The sequence below is a fragment of the Balaenoptera borealis genome, assembly GCF_965194805.1.
Source record: "Balaenoptera borealis genome assembly, chromosome: 6".
Taxonomy (NCBI): domain Eukaryota; kingdom Metazoa; phylum Chordata; class Mammalia; order Artiodactyla; family Balaenopteridae; genus Balaenoptera; species Balaenoptera borealis.
The window spans coordinates 53772075-53786687 of NC_138863.1; the positions used below are offsets into that span (position 1 = coordinate 53772075).

The 14613-nt window shown below is 43.4% G+C and overlaps 1 protein-coding gene and 1 long non-coding RNA gene across 7 annotated transcripts in view; one reads left to right on the forward strand and one right to left on the reverse strand.

The window, feature by feature from the left end:
• Positions 1-1935: 1935 nt before the first annotated feature.
• ZNF385B (zinc finger protein 385B) overlaps positions 1936-14613 on the forward strand; it is a 424173-nt gene continuing 411495 nt past the window's right edge. For 3 of the 6 annotated variants that reach the window (XR_014246181.1, XM_082397538.1, XM_082397550.1), the window contains exon 1: positions 1943-2095. The gene's annotated coding sequence lies outside the window, so the exon portion shown is untranslated. Of the gene's footprint in view, positions 2096-14613 lie in introns of all 6 variants that reach the window. The other 3 variants (XM_082397549.1, XM_082397551.1, XM_082397548.1) reach the window with 3 other exon arrangements.
• LOC309631341 overlaps positions 8916-14613 on the reverse strand; it is a 780796-nt gene continuing 775098 nt past the window's right edge. Inside the window, exon 2 of the long non-coding RNA XR_014246209.1 lies at positions 8916-13902. This is a non-coding gene — a long non-coding RNA (uncharacterized lncRNA). The remainder of the gene's footprint in view (positions 13903-14613) is intronic.

Genomic DNA, 14613 nt, shown 5'->3' on the forward strand with positions numbered 1-14613 from the left:
AATGCACATGCTGCTAAATTGTGCAAGCCACAGGGAACACTTCTCACAGGTGTTCCACTCTGCAGAGGTTACTCATTTGCCTCCAAGTGCAATCCAAGGTGTTGACTTGAGGCTTTAAGGACCCCTCCCCCTTGCTCTGCACTTTAGGTACCTGGAGATACCAATACTTATCTAGGTTCAGTAGTAACCACACTGTTCCCAACTGTGAAGGGCAGGGCACTGGAAGCTGGGTGTTTTTCTCATGGAAGGCTTTTGCCTCTGGAATTTCCTGCCAGTCCCCGTCTGCCAGAACCCCACCTTACTGACCTTCAGGGACTCATGAAATTCATGACTTGTTTTCAGTATAACCTTCACTGATGGGGAGAGAGACCTTAAGAGAATGATTTTGTGAGACAACTTAAGCAGTTATCATAGCTCACGGTTTTCTGGGTTATACTGGTTTAATGTTGGTGCTGGCTTCCTGTGGCAATTTCAAATAGGGTTCAGTTTTCAGAATAAACATACCAAATAAGTGCCTGCTCTTAGTAATGATTAAGTAAGACTGTGTACCTGGATGTGAAGATATTTAGAATTCTAAAAATATAAAAACGATCTGTCAGCTTATACGCCTTCTCACGCTGGTATCACAGGTGTGCTGGTGCCTGCAATAACCCTAAATTCCAAGGTGGGTAATAAACACAACCTGCTCCTTTAGAAAGCTCTAGGATGATGTGCATGTGTGTTTGTCAAATCTCAAACCACCCTGGAGAACAGCACTGGCTTTGGCTGGACGTTAAGATATTTACTCTGGACTATTATGCCAAGACATGAACAGCTGCTGGCTTAATTATTGATGGAGTTAGTGTCAATCATCCAAGAAGAGAACCAAAGAATAATATTTTAAAATCATCTGGTCAAAAAAAAAAAAAATCTCTGTTGTAAGACACAGCTCTCTTGTCATTTATTACTCTTGAACTTCTCCAGCCAAATAATCTCAGAAAATTGCTCTTTCTAAAATTATTTTTCCTATCCCCTTAAATGTTTTCTTTCCAAGCGCTCTCCCTTTCAGAACCCAGCACTTTGGCTATGTTTGCATTATTTTCGCAAGATGCCCTACATCAGGGGAACCGATGACATGTTTTAGTTTTGAAAACTTAAATAAGCACGGAAGAGAAATCCAGAGGAGTAGGAGCCCCCCCATCCAAGAGCCCTTTAGATCCGCGGCGAGGCTGCGATGCCTTCAGCGCTGCTGGCCTTCCCGGCTCCGCCAAAAACGCCGAGGCTGCTTGGTGTGGTCTTGGAGCCGAGGGCAGGTCAAAGAAGAAAAACAAATAGTTGTTCTGACCATCTCCAAGAAGAGAGTTTCACTCTGGCTTGACTAATATTTGAAAGATCCGCCCTGCCGCGCCGCTGAGCATCCCGGCTTTGGGACCTCTGCGGTTGCCAAGAATTTTTTCAGGGACCGGGACCCCGAGGCCGAGGACTGCGAGGACCCCCTGGTCCGGACGGAGTCTCCTCTCCCTCGCGGTGCGCGCACGCCTGGAAAGGCGGGATTTAAAGGCGGCGATGCTGCGGGAGACTCCGCCGTGTCAACGAGCCCCCAAACGGTCCCGCCTCATTCGCCCCAGGGTGTGTGCCTCGCAAGTCCCTGCCTGGTGAACCGTCGCCAGCTTCGGCGCACGGGAGAGGCGTTGGCGGGTCCGACCCCGGGAGTCCGCGGCCAGGCCGGACGCCGGGAGGCTGCCGGGCCAGGCCCGAGCGCAGCGCGGGCCGGACGCGCCCCGCGGGCTCCGGGCACACGCCCCTCACCTGGGCGAGGCAGGGCGCGCAGGCGCTCAGTGCCCGGGTCGCGGCGGGAGCCTCAGCCCCGCGCCCGCCCGAGTTGGACAGTTCCGGGGGCCGCGCCGAGCTGTCGCCGGCGCCGCCGCCGCCGCCGCCGCCGCCACCGCCACCGCCACCACCGCCGCCACCACCCGGGCTGCCGCAGACCGCGGGAGAGCGTCTGCGCGAAGCCCCAGCGCAGCCCCGGCGGGGCCGCCGCCGCCGCGCGAACGCGAGCAACAGCTTCCCGGCTGGAGGAGCCACTGCCCCACGCGCCGGCGGCCCGCGCGCCGAGGTAAGCTCCGGGTGCCCAGCCCAGCCCGACCCGGCCCGGCGCCCCTGGAACGGGCGCCTCCTTCCCGCGGGTCCCCGTCCGCCTCCACGGGGCGAGCCGCACCTGGGCGCGCTGCCCGAGGGAAGGGCCGCCGGGAGCCCCCCTCCCGATAGAGTTTGCACTTTGTCCCGCGGTCCCACTTGTAGAGGAGGACTCCCGGCCGCCGCTTGCCCGGCCTGTGGGCTGAGGCTCCCTTGAGCCGCTGGAGTTAGGACTAGGTCGTGGAAGCCGCTGGAGTTAGGACTAGGTCGTGGAAGCCAGAGGAGTGGAGGCGTCCCCAGTGTGGGCTCCCGGGCTCCGAGTCTCCCAAACGGAGGAGAGGATGGAGAAAGGCAGAGGACGAGGACAGCACCCGTCTGTGGTTAGCCGCAGTGCCTCCGCCACCTGGGCTGGGACGTTTGGGGCTGGACGTCTCTCCCTTCAATACAGGGAAATGGGTAGTTTGGGGGCAGAGGAGTGGGAGGAAGATAGCAATCGAAGCTTGGGATCCCGAGAGAGTTCTACAGCTGAATGAAGGTGAAATGGGGGCGGTGAGACAGAGAGAAGGTCCCCAAAGTTTGCACTTGCTGGGAGCTCTGGGGGTTGGGTGGGAGGCTCGGTTACTAAGCGCTGGGTGAAGGTGTCATCGCGGGATGGGAGGACACTGTGGGACTGCGGAAGGGAGAAGGAGAAGGGGAGGGGAGGACCATCTGCTTCGCCACTGTTATTTGCGGGGGCCCTTGGGGAGAAGGGAGCGCTGGCAGGACGATGTTTCCCCGAATGCTTTCACAGCCTCTAAAGGACATACAGTTTTTATGGTGACCTATGGGGGAGGGGGGGGGATGCTGTGGTCCTTTAAGGAAAATAAATCGCCTTCTAGCCCCCTACCCCCACGAGTACAAAATAAACACAGTTTTGGAATGCTCTTAAAAGTTCTTGCATTAGGGAAACCCATCTTCATTTTCATGCAGAGATGTGGTTTGCAGTTCCCTTTGGTTTTGCTTTGCTCAAGAGCATCACACCAAGGTGAATGCAAACTTTGTTAAGATGTAGTAAAAGATGCTCAAACAGAAGAAATAAGACATTTGTGTTACAGGGCCCAGCCTAAAGCTTAGAAACTGGCAGCTTCAGAACAGTGCATGAAGCTGTAAAAAAATGATTTGTCAAATTAAAAAGAAGGCTTTTCACAAAGTCAGTAAGCTATGTCTTAGATAAAGTTAAAGGTTTTGGCTGGAAAGAGCGCCCTTAAATATTTCAGGGCCCCATTTCTCGGGTTTCCAGAGTCCTTTCATCTTATTTTGATGCCATATGTGCAATGAGTATATGTGCCACCCCTTGCCTGTAATAGATAAACACCCTTAGAATGCAAATACGCATTGCAAGTTCTGTTGTTATGTGAGGTTTTTAAGGAGGAAAAAATGTTTATTTGGGCAAAGTGTTGGTTGTAGTTCAAATTTTATATTCCCATAAATCAAGTATTTGTAGATTTATAATTTACACTCCTACTCATTTCCAAAAGTGATTGGAGGAAGCTTGGAATGAAAACCACAAATCAAATAGCTATTCTTGTAGATCTCCTTGACCTCTCTTGTATGCACGTGTAGTAAAATACTTTTGAGAAGGTGAATTCTCCTCACAAAGGAGAAATTACTGTCCTCTGTGGAATCATCCTAGTGATATAAATGTTTTGCAGTACAGTTCTTTATGCACTTCATTTGCATTGTATTATTTTACATTACGTAATGATCTCTTTAAATAAATTTAATAACCACTAAATAGCATCTACATTAAAGAAAATAATGTTGATATTTTATAGCATTTTACCAATATACAGAGTCACATAGCAAAAGAAGAAAGAGAATAGTGAACTCAGTGTATCCTTGAACTGAGGCAGAAAGGAAACCAAGGGAGGTATCTCCTTTACAGTCAAACCAGAGAAGGAACTGTCATTAGTACTTGTCACCCAAACATGGCCAATTAGTGAGACCTGTCAGCAGTTGGAGGGTAACTTTACAAAGTGCAACTATTGTGTGAGGATCTAACAAAGTACATCAGGTGTTCTCAGCATTCTTTTTATCAGGCTGGTGACCTGGCTCATAGAAAAGAAAACCAAAAAGTCCTGCAAAACGAACACAATTCCAAAAGGTGAAATATCTACATAGATAATGCTGTGTGGAGCTCCCACCATGGAAGAGACAAGAATCTTAAATCCTTGGACTGCCTCCCCCGCTTTAGATTTTTCCCTTCCAGCTGAGTTTGAAGATATCATTGCTTAATTTTTAACAGGAACAATTTATATTAAAAAAAATCCGAACAATGAGTTTACTTCTCACAGGAGCAACTGCTTTATTTGCGAAAATCTTTGTTCACAGAAATAAAGAGCAAAATTGGCTTTCTGCTGTGCCTATAAAATCCTGTGTCTTCGAAGATCTAAAGGACAACGAGCGTTTGTCCCAGTTTCCCACTGCCTTTTATTTGCTTCTGGGTCTTTACTGTGACCCCTCCTCTCCTACCCCACCATTTCACTGTATTTTACCACCTCCCTGACTGCTGTCTCTGTTCTCCCTGTGTCTCAATATGGTCTTTGTATCCTCCCTTTTCTTTTTTCGTCTTCTTTTTTTATTCTGCAGATTTTTCTTGATCTTCGTTGCTGTATAGATGACCTCCTTTTTGCTCTTTTGCATGTGACTTTTTATTCAGTGGTGTCCTCTTATTAGTGCTAGATTATTTCCACTTGCCTGAATTTCATATTGACATTTGAACCACCTACGAGATGGCTTTATAGTACTCTCAGGTGCTTCAAATCTAACAGGTCTAGACTCTAATCAACATCTTTCTCCTTGCATGAACAAAGGTGACTCTGTCAATTTCTGTATTTCACACAATCACCCAGAATCTTCCCAATATATTTGCTTCCCACACATAATTCACAGACAAATCCTATGGACTCCATCTGCACAATGCCTCACCATGCTGGCTTCTCTACCTTTTTATTGCCACGGTGACTGTCTTTGTTCAGACTCTTCTTATCTCTTTCTAGAGACTACCATGATGTCTTCCTGACTAGTTTACCATCTCCAGCCTCTCTCATTTTCGATCTATTTTACACTTGGTGTGCGGAATAGGCTCCTTAATGCAGAGCCAAGGTCAGTCACTGGCTAAGAAACTTTTTCCCAGTGCCCTACCTAATGACATATAAACCTCTCCTCTGACATTTCAGACCCTTTGCAGTCCAGCCCCAAAGTAGCTCTACATTGTTTACTTTGATCTCATAGATTCATTCATTCATTTATTATTCATTCGCTGATTTATTAATTTATTCAATGGATATTGGAGTACCTACCACATGCCAAGCACAGCTTTAGCAAATAATTTTAGAAGCACCTTGTGTATTGGCTCAGTGATATGCTTCAAATTTTATTTTTCAGTGGTGGAATCTGCTGTCAAAATATAATCTTACGTGGTTGAAATGGGGCCCCGGTCATCCCATTCGCCTCCCTTCCCTACCCTTAGTCTCTAAGGCATCATCACACAGAGTCATGAGTCTACTTGAAGTAATTTGAGAACCACTGCTCTAGGGTGAAGGCAGTGCTCCCTCAATACAAAGCAGTCTTCTGAGTTCTGCATCTTTGCTTGTGCTGTTTCTCTGCCTGGAACAGACCCTCCCGCTTCCCCATGACTGTTTCCACCTGTCAGAGAGTCAGTGAAATTGCTGCATCCTTCCTGATCTCCCTCTAAACTTCACCTTCTACTCTTCCAAACCTGGTTGCATTTTGCTTGACCTCCCCTTGGAGCACAAGTCATGGTCTTCCTCATATATATGTGCTTTTGGGCCAACCATGCCTAGCTTCAGGCCTTCATTTCCTGAAAAACCCACCTCAGGGCCTGGCTTCTCATAGGGCCGCCACAAATAATTTAATTAGGCAGATTGACGTCTACTTAGTTCTTTAGTCCCACCTTCTGCCTGTAATAGTTGTTTGTTTTTTTTACCCCTCAATTTGGTTCTTATAGCAGAGCCAGTGCTTGGCAAACTTGAATACGCATCTAAATCATGCGGGGATCTAATTAAAATGCAGATTCTGGTTCGGCAGATCTGGCACAGGCCAGAGAGACTGCATTTCTAACATGTTCCCAGGTGATGTTGTCAGAGCGATCCTCAAACTCCTTTGAGTAGCAAGGTAGTAGGTGATGCTTCCCAGGCTTGGGAGTTTCTGGCAACTCCTGCCTCTCTGCCAGGTGATTTTCCTACAGTTAGTGTTTGCTTCTATGTTACATTATTTTGAAAGTACTTTAGGCCTCACCATGCTTCCCAAAGCCGAATGGAAGGTGCCATTATTCCCTTGTATTTTCCTTTTATTTTGTTGATAAAGTATTATGATGGCCAGTTCTCCCCATTTTATTTTTTCCTGGCCAGTTCTTTTGCTTTATTACGTTTCCTCTCATTTTCCCGTTATTTTCAGATTGTGCCTGTTCTCCTTTCTCAGTCTGCTACAGTTTTTTTCTTTGCCTTGCTCTCTCTGGTTCTTGAAATTCTCTTTGGATGCCTTGGCTGACTCCCTGCCCCAACTGTTTTCCTACTGCTTCCAAATTTTTTTCTGTGAAAGGAGCACTGAAACAGGGTGCGGGAGACTCCAGCTCTCGTTCTGCCTTTACTGCTCGTATGAGACGTTGGGCAAAGCTGTTTCTTTTCTGGACTCCTCACTTGTGGATGGAAGGTGTGGGTTACACAGCTTCCTGGGTCTGCTTCAGCACCAGATGCCATGTGGGATCCTCACATGGGGCAGAAGGAGCAGGGTGGGGCAGGAAACAAGGATATTCTGATGATGCTGGTGTTGGTACGTGCTCCCATCTAGTGTTTCTGTTCCAAATAAACAATTTGAACTTGTGTTGTTCTCTCCCTGCTCAGAGAGACTCATATTTCTTAAGAAAATAACTATTCCTTGGCATTCGCCAATCCAGTTGTTTTCAACCATGGATTCACACTAAAATCATGTCAGCAGTCTTTGAAAAAAAATAGTGGCATTCTTAGCCCATCTCATGGGAATGATTTACTTTATCAGTATTTTTTTAAATCTCCCCAAGTGATTGCAATCTGCAGCCTGGGTGGAGAACTACAGGATCTGATCCGTGAAGGCAGTGTGGAGTGGTGCTCAAGAACATAACATTGTGCTGAGTCAAACCCTGGCTTTGTTCCTCACCAGCTTTGAGAGCTGAGGAGATTACTTAACATCTTAGGGCCTTGATTTCTTGATCTGTGAAGTGGGTTGACTTGGTTGTTATGAGGAATATGTGAGAGCCAGAGGTGTAGTACTGTGCGCCTTGTGGTCGTTTATCATGACAGTTATTCTATTACATTTTACATCCGTTGAATCACTAAAGGGTCATCTTGCCTTGGCAGTTAACACTCTCACTCCCTGTTCAGCTTTAAGATTTTCAGCACAGTATAATCACTTTGAAAGGAAATTTATGAACATATTTTTCAGAAGTCAGTGGGAAAAATACAGAAGGCGTATATATTAATAAAAACCAATCCCTGTCTTATTTTTGATCCATCTGGTGCCACATCAACTCTATGATCTCATAAATACCAGAGATGAATTAAAATACATATAAACTGTTAGAAAAAGATGACCAGGCTTTTATACCTACTTCATGAAAAATGACTTAGCTCTTTCCTAAAGACAGTTCTATCATCAACAAATAGAAAGGATTGAAATTCATGAGTCTAAGGGAGCATTTTATTTTGGAAATAAATATGAATGTGCTAAGCATTTACATTTCTCAGTTTATAATGGGAAATGAATTTAAAATAAAAAAAGCATACACAGAGAGATCCTTTCCTATGCAGGCTAAAGCTAGTCAACTTTTTCTTCTCCTTTTGGCTGAGATTCTGGAATAGCTATTATGCTGTTATGCTATCAGCAAATCAAAGATTGGATGAATGAACATAACCAATATTAACTGAGAACCCACATCCCCCCTTTTTCTGGACACATCTGATAATAAATGAAAGAGGTGTTCAATAATTCCAGTGGGCCTGGCGTAGGGAACCAATTGTGAATATCAGGGGCTGTTACGCTGATGGACTTTGCGACGGAAGGAGCTGCGGATGGGTACTATTTCTCATCTTTTTCGCTTGGAATAAAATGTTTTATTTCTGCATTATTTACTTTTTGATCAGGAAGAGTATTTTTCAGTTAAGTCTTCACTAATGTTTATTTTCCAGATTGTTATTGTACTTTTAAAAATAACACAATTAAGAAGATACTATGAAATTTTAAAAAGAACTTTTGAGCTACACTAGGGAAAGGCCCATTGTGAGAGATGATTAGCTAATTCTTTAAAATCTTTGCTTTAATACACTCATGTTAAAATTGTGTAAAATTCTATAGAGAGCTGTGATTTTTGGTATGTATTAGTTAAAGTGGTTGGTCTGATGGTTAGCCTATTATGTATGATATTCAGAGTCTAGAGGCCTGGACTCTTGGTCAGCTTATACTGTTCATGAATCAGAGTTCAGATTTTAATTCATCTCAGGCTTAATAGATTGCTATTTCTGTGAAATATTAGTTAGGGATATGGAAATGACTACTGTTCAGTCGAAGTAAGTCATTGTGTCTTTAGGGTTAAAAGGGATTTTTGTGCAATATCCTCTTAGATAAATTAGAAAAGTGAGACCCATAGAATCTAGGATATTTAAAATCTGAGCCCAGGAAAGTTAAACATTAAAAATAAGGGTAGAAAACTTCTGATATTAACACTAGAATTTAAACTTCACATAGAAATTGGGTGGACTCTGTGATGTCCTTCGATTTAATAATTTAAGAGGTGGAAAAACTTTCCCTCACAGACTTGGGGCGAGGTATTACCTTATATGTCATGAAAATTATGATGCTGAGAATAAGAATAGCATAAAATGCTATTGTTTGTGTACAAATAAACATACCTGTATATAAGCACAGGCATTTTGATTTTATATATATGACATATTTTTACTTCAACCAATTGGTCACTGTACATGATCTTAAATAATATCTGGAGATGCTAATGATTAAATGCATCTCATTTCCTGCATGTGTTGCAATATTGAAGGTGGGAAATTGTATAGCCTAGTGGTTGAGTTCAGGCTCTGATGTCTTTGTGGATGCAAATTCCAGCTCCTCCACGCATTAGCTGTGTGACTTTGACCAAGTTAATCAACCTCTCTGTGCCTTACTTTCCCAAGTCTAAGAGACAGTGAGAGAAACTTTAATGGGATTGTTGTCAGGTTAAATGAGATAATACACATAACATACTTAGCAAAGTTCTTGGCTGCAAAACTACATGAAGTCCTACAGTGCTCATAAAGGTAGCCATTATTATAATTAATAATTAATATCAAATAATAATTAATATCAAATACCTTATAGATACACTGATTTCTTTGCCAAGAGAATTTTGCAACTCTGATTTTTGAGCCTTCTGTTTGAACCTTTCTTCTTATTTTTAAACCATATATATCTTCATTTACTTGTTTACCTTTCCTTGTTAACTTTAGGAGAACAATGAAATGGAAAGGAGAATAGAGGTGGAATTGTAAGCACTATAAGAACTCTTGAAAACGTGTAACCACATGAAGCGCGGGCAAATTTTTAATAGCAAAATATATAACCTGGGCTTTGAATTTTTGGAAAGACCAAGTGGTTCAAAGCATAGCTTCTGCATAAATGTGCTTTGTGAACTCTGTACGCATGTGTAAACCTGGAATGTTTGGAAGTGACCCAAATCAGAGTGCGATCCAGGTATAGGAGCCAGCTTATTTAACCTGGGTCTGTGTAAGCAGGGCCGACTCATTCAAGGACAGTCTCTTCTTAGGCACCTGAGTCATAGTTGAATAGTCACCTGGATCCTCCTGGGTTCGCAGGCATTTATTTTAACACCTGAATTGGATTCTCTGTGTTGGAATTTAGACAACAAATTAATTAGCAAGAAAAAGACCTAATTGGTGAACTACATATAGGATTACGAAAGAGTTTAAGTCCATATATACCTAATTACTACATGTATGATCCTTAGTGGTCAGTCTCACTTGCACAGCGATGTAAGTGTCTAAACTCAGTATAGAAGGTAAAATCTTAGTCTTGTTCCTCTTTTGCATAGCCTTCTCCTTGTGTCCCCTACATGTGGCCACCAGGCTGGTCCTAAGACCTCTCTCATACAGTTCTGTATTTGTGAAAGAATCCCTGGAGAGCTTGCAAAAAATGCAGGTTCCTGGAATTCATCCTTGAAGTTTCTGACTCAGCAGTCTGAGGTAGGATCCAGGAATCCGAATTTTTTATATTGAAGTATAGTTGATTTACAATGTTGTATTAGTTTCAAGTGTACAGCAAAGTGATATATATAAATATACACGTGTATATATACATATTCTCTTTCAGATTCTTTTACAAGATATTGAGTATTATTCCCTGTGTTATACAGTTGATCCTTGTTGTTTACCTATTTTATACAATATATAGTAGTGTATATATGTTAATCCCAAACTCCAGGAATCTAAATCTTTTACCTAAAGATTTTATAAGAATCACAGTTGATTCACAGACCACACTTGGAAATAGTACTAGTTTTGTAGAGTAGCACTAGTTTCAACCTGGGATGCATATCAGAATTACTGTGGTTCTGAGTCAAGTCCAGTGAAATATGCACAGCTCTGTCCCTCCATGCTGCATTAACCACTGCTCTGAGCCATCCACATGGAGTCTGTCATGTGTGAATTCTAGAGAACCAGACTGTGTTCTCTCACTGACTACCCACTGGCCTTTACCCACAGGTTTTCGTCCACTGTGATTCTCCATGATAACGTGGACCACTGGCCACCTGCCTCAGTATCCCTGTGAGCTCACTTGTAACATTCAATTTCCAGGGCCCAAATCTCACCCTACAAAATCTAAAAGGAAATTGTGGGAGGTAAGGTCTTGGAGCCAGAATTTCCCCCTGGTTCCTCAGATGATGATTATGCCTTGATGGAGTTCTCTAGCCACTGATCTATGGCGCTTCAGACAACCCCAGTAGTTCTGCTAACCACCTCGACTGCAGTGGTCATGTGGCTGGTACAGAGACCACCATGACTACTGAATATCAGCAGTGTCTCTCCCCTCCCACATCTCCAGGCCTCTCCCTTTCTACCTCCAGGGAACAGCCACTTCTCCTGTCCTGTGGTTTTCTGGTGGGAAACACAGGCTCCTTGCTCTCTGGTCTCTTCTTGTCTTCCCGTTTCCACAGCTGCCAAGTAGAGGCCCAAATGACTATGCCAAATGTGTAGATGTGATGGCACGCGTTCAAACTGCTGCTGTCCTGGCAGAGGGACCCCTGTAAGCCCTTTCAAATCCTTGAAGTCTTTCTTGCCTCCCTGTATATAGCTTACATAAGCAAGGTTTAAATCTGTCGAGAATTTCACAGGTTCTCAGATCTATTGTCTTCCTCTTATATTGCATTGGAAAAGAAACAGTATAATGTACTCTTGGCTGGCATGGGGAAAAGGCAACCTGGTCTTTAGAATTATTTGACTTCTTGAGATCGTGTTTCTGAGTTATCAAGAATTACAGCAAGAAAAATTGTTTATTGTGTATGGGTAACAGTTTTGAGTCTTCAGGGTGTGACTTCAATAGACCCATTTAAAAATGCAAATTATAGGATGTTTTAGTGTTGCTATATAAAATAATGAACAAAAGTGGCATCAAAAATGATTAGGTATAATATTATGAACAACTCTATCATTGATTATTTTAAAAGCCAGCAATAGTGTTCTCTTGTTAAATAACCCATTTTTTTTTCTTTTGAGAGAGAGAGGAGAGAGAGAGTTTTTTTTTTTTAATTAATTTATTTTTGGCTGTGTTGGGTCTTCGTTTCTGTGCGAGGACTTTCTCTAGTTGCGGCAAGCGGGGGCCACTCTTCATCGCAGTGCGCGGGCCTCTCATTATCGTGGCCTCTCTTGTTGCGGAGCACAGGCTCCAGACGCGCAGGCTCAGTAATTGTGGCTCACGGGCCCAGTCGCTCCGCGGCATGTGGGATCTTCCCAGACCAGGGCTCGAACCCGTGTCCCCTGCATTGGCAGGCAGATTCTCAACCACTGCGCCACCAGGGAAGCCCAAATAACCCATTTTTAATCTGTAAAACCTCAGAGAGTGATTGAGGGTAAGGTGGCATAAGAGTCGATGGTTTAACATCCCCTCATTGCAGGGTCAGGTTATGATGGAACCCTACGTCCAGCCTGACTCAGCCGTCTTAGGTGTCAACTTCTTTCCTCAACGATAAGGAAGGCTCACTGATAGCTGAAGGGAGCAAGGGTTTCTGAAGGTGAGTGATTGGCAAAAAGGTATACCTTCCTGGAAAATGATATCACCAATCAAATTAGATGGGAAAGGGAATTATGCATATAGGAGATAGCAATGTCAGACCTTATGGATCTCCTCCAGAGGTAATTACTGGTCCCATGGCAGTTTATTTTCTAACATTAGGGGAAAAAAATTAAAAGGCAACATCTGAACTGTTCCATCGGGCTAATAATGGTGGTTGTTGGAGAGTTCCTCCACAGGATGGATTTTTAATAGTCTCTAGGGCCTGTGCTTAGTTGGGAAGGTGGTACCACTCCTGAGGCCTCTCAGACTAGCCCACTTCTCTGTTTTTGTCAAGCCTTATTATGATACTAGGAGCATGATATTAGCACTGGTTGAAGCCCCTGTAAGCAGCCCAGCATGAAGAAAGGCACAAAGCAGAATCTCTGTGAGTCTCCCCACCCCCATGGCTGCTGTTTCTTAACCTCCTTTAGCAACAGGACGAGGCACGTGCCTCACCAGCTGGTGCCAGATTAGATGGCTTTGAACAGACGTGGCAGCTGCCTGCAAACACTTGAAGGGATGACATGTGGACAAAGTAGATTTATTTTTCTGAAGTTCCAGCAGGCACGACCAGACTCAGTGGGCAGGATTGTAGGGAGGCAGATTTCAACTCAATATGGGAAAGAACTTTCTAATGATTCAAACTGTCCAGCGATGGCCTTGAAGTTTCATGCTTGCTCCAGGTGACAGTATGTTATGGATGAGAGGACCAGCCACCAGAAACAACATAGAAGGAATTCTGGCACTGCGTGGAAGCTTGAATGGGTTGATCACTACAGTCAGTGCCCTTCTTCACACTGTTGATAAAATAATTTGACTATAGGCAAAGGAGGGGAACATATAAGAAAAAAGGTAGGAGAAAAGATGTTTCTAGACTTCTTAAAAGGTGAAAGAATAGTTACTTCATCTTTTTCCCCCAGACTTTTAAAGCACATTACATTTATTGAGAACCTACTATGTGCTAGAACATTATCTCATTTAAGAGTCAAAAGGCACAAATCCCTGTGTGTCCTTCTTTTTTTAAAAAATTTTTTTTTTAATCAGTCATCAATTTTATACACATCAGTGTGTACATGTCAATCCCAATCGCCCAATTCAGCACACCACCATCCCCACCCCACCGTGGTTTTCCCCCCTTGGTGTCCATACGTTTGTTCTCTACATCTGTGTCTCAACTTCTGCCCTGCAAGCCAGTTCATCTGTACCATTTTTCTAGGTTCCACATACATGCGTTAATATACGATATTTGTTTTTCTCTTTCTGACTTACTTCACTCTGTATGACAGTCTCTAGATCCATCCACGTCTCAACAAATGACTCAATTTTGTTTCTTTTTATGGCTGAGTAATATTCCATTGTATATATGTACCACAACTTCTTTATCCATTCGTCTGTCGATGGGTATTTAGGTTGCTTCCACGGCCTGGCTATTGTAAATAGTGCTGCAATGAATATTGGGGTGCATGTGTCTTTTTGAATTATGGTTTTCTCTGGGTATATGCCCAGTAGTGGGATTGCTGGATCATATGGTAATTCTATTTTTAGTTTTTTAAGGAACCTCCATATTGTTCTCCATAGTGGCTGTATCAGTTTACATTCCCACCAACAGTGCAAGAGGGTTCCCTTTTCTCCACACCCTCTCCAGCATTTGTAGTTTGTAGATTTTTCTGATGATGCCCATTCTAACTGGTGTGAGGTGATACCTCATTGTAGTTTTGATTTGCATTTCTCTAATAATTAGTGATGTTGAGCATCTTTTCATGTGCTTCTTGGCCATCTGTATGTCTTCTTTGGAGAAATGTCTATTTAGGACTTCTGCCCATTTTTGGATTGGGTTGTTTGTTTCTTTAATATTGAGCTGCATGAGCTGTTTATATATTTTGGAGATTAATCCTTTGTCCGTTGATTCATTTGCAAATATTTTCTCCCATTCTGAGGGTTGTCTTTTTGTCTTGTTTATGGTTTCCTTTGCTGTGCAAAAGCTTTGAAGTTTCATTAGGTCCCATTTGTTTATTTTTGTTTTTATTTCCATTACTCTAGGAGGTGGATCAAAAAAGATCTTGCTGTGATTTATGTCAAAGAGTGTTCTTCCTATGTTTTCCTCTAAGAGTTTTATAGTGTCCA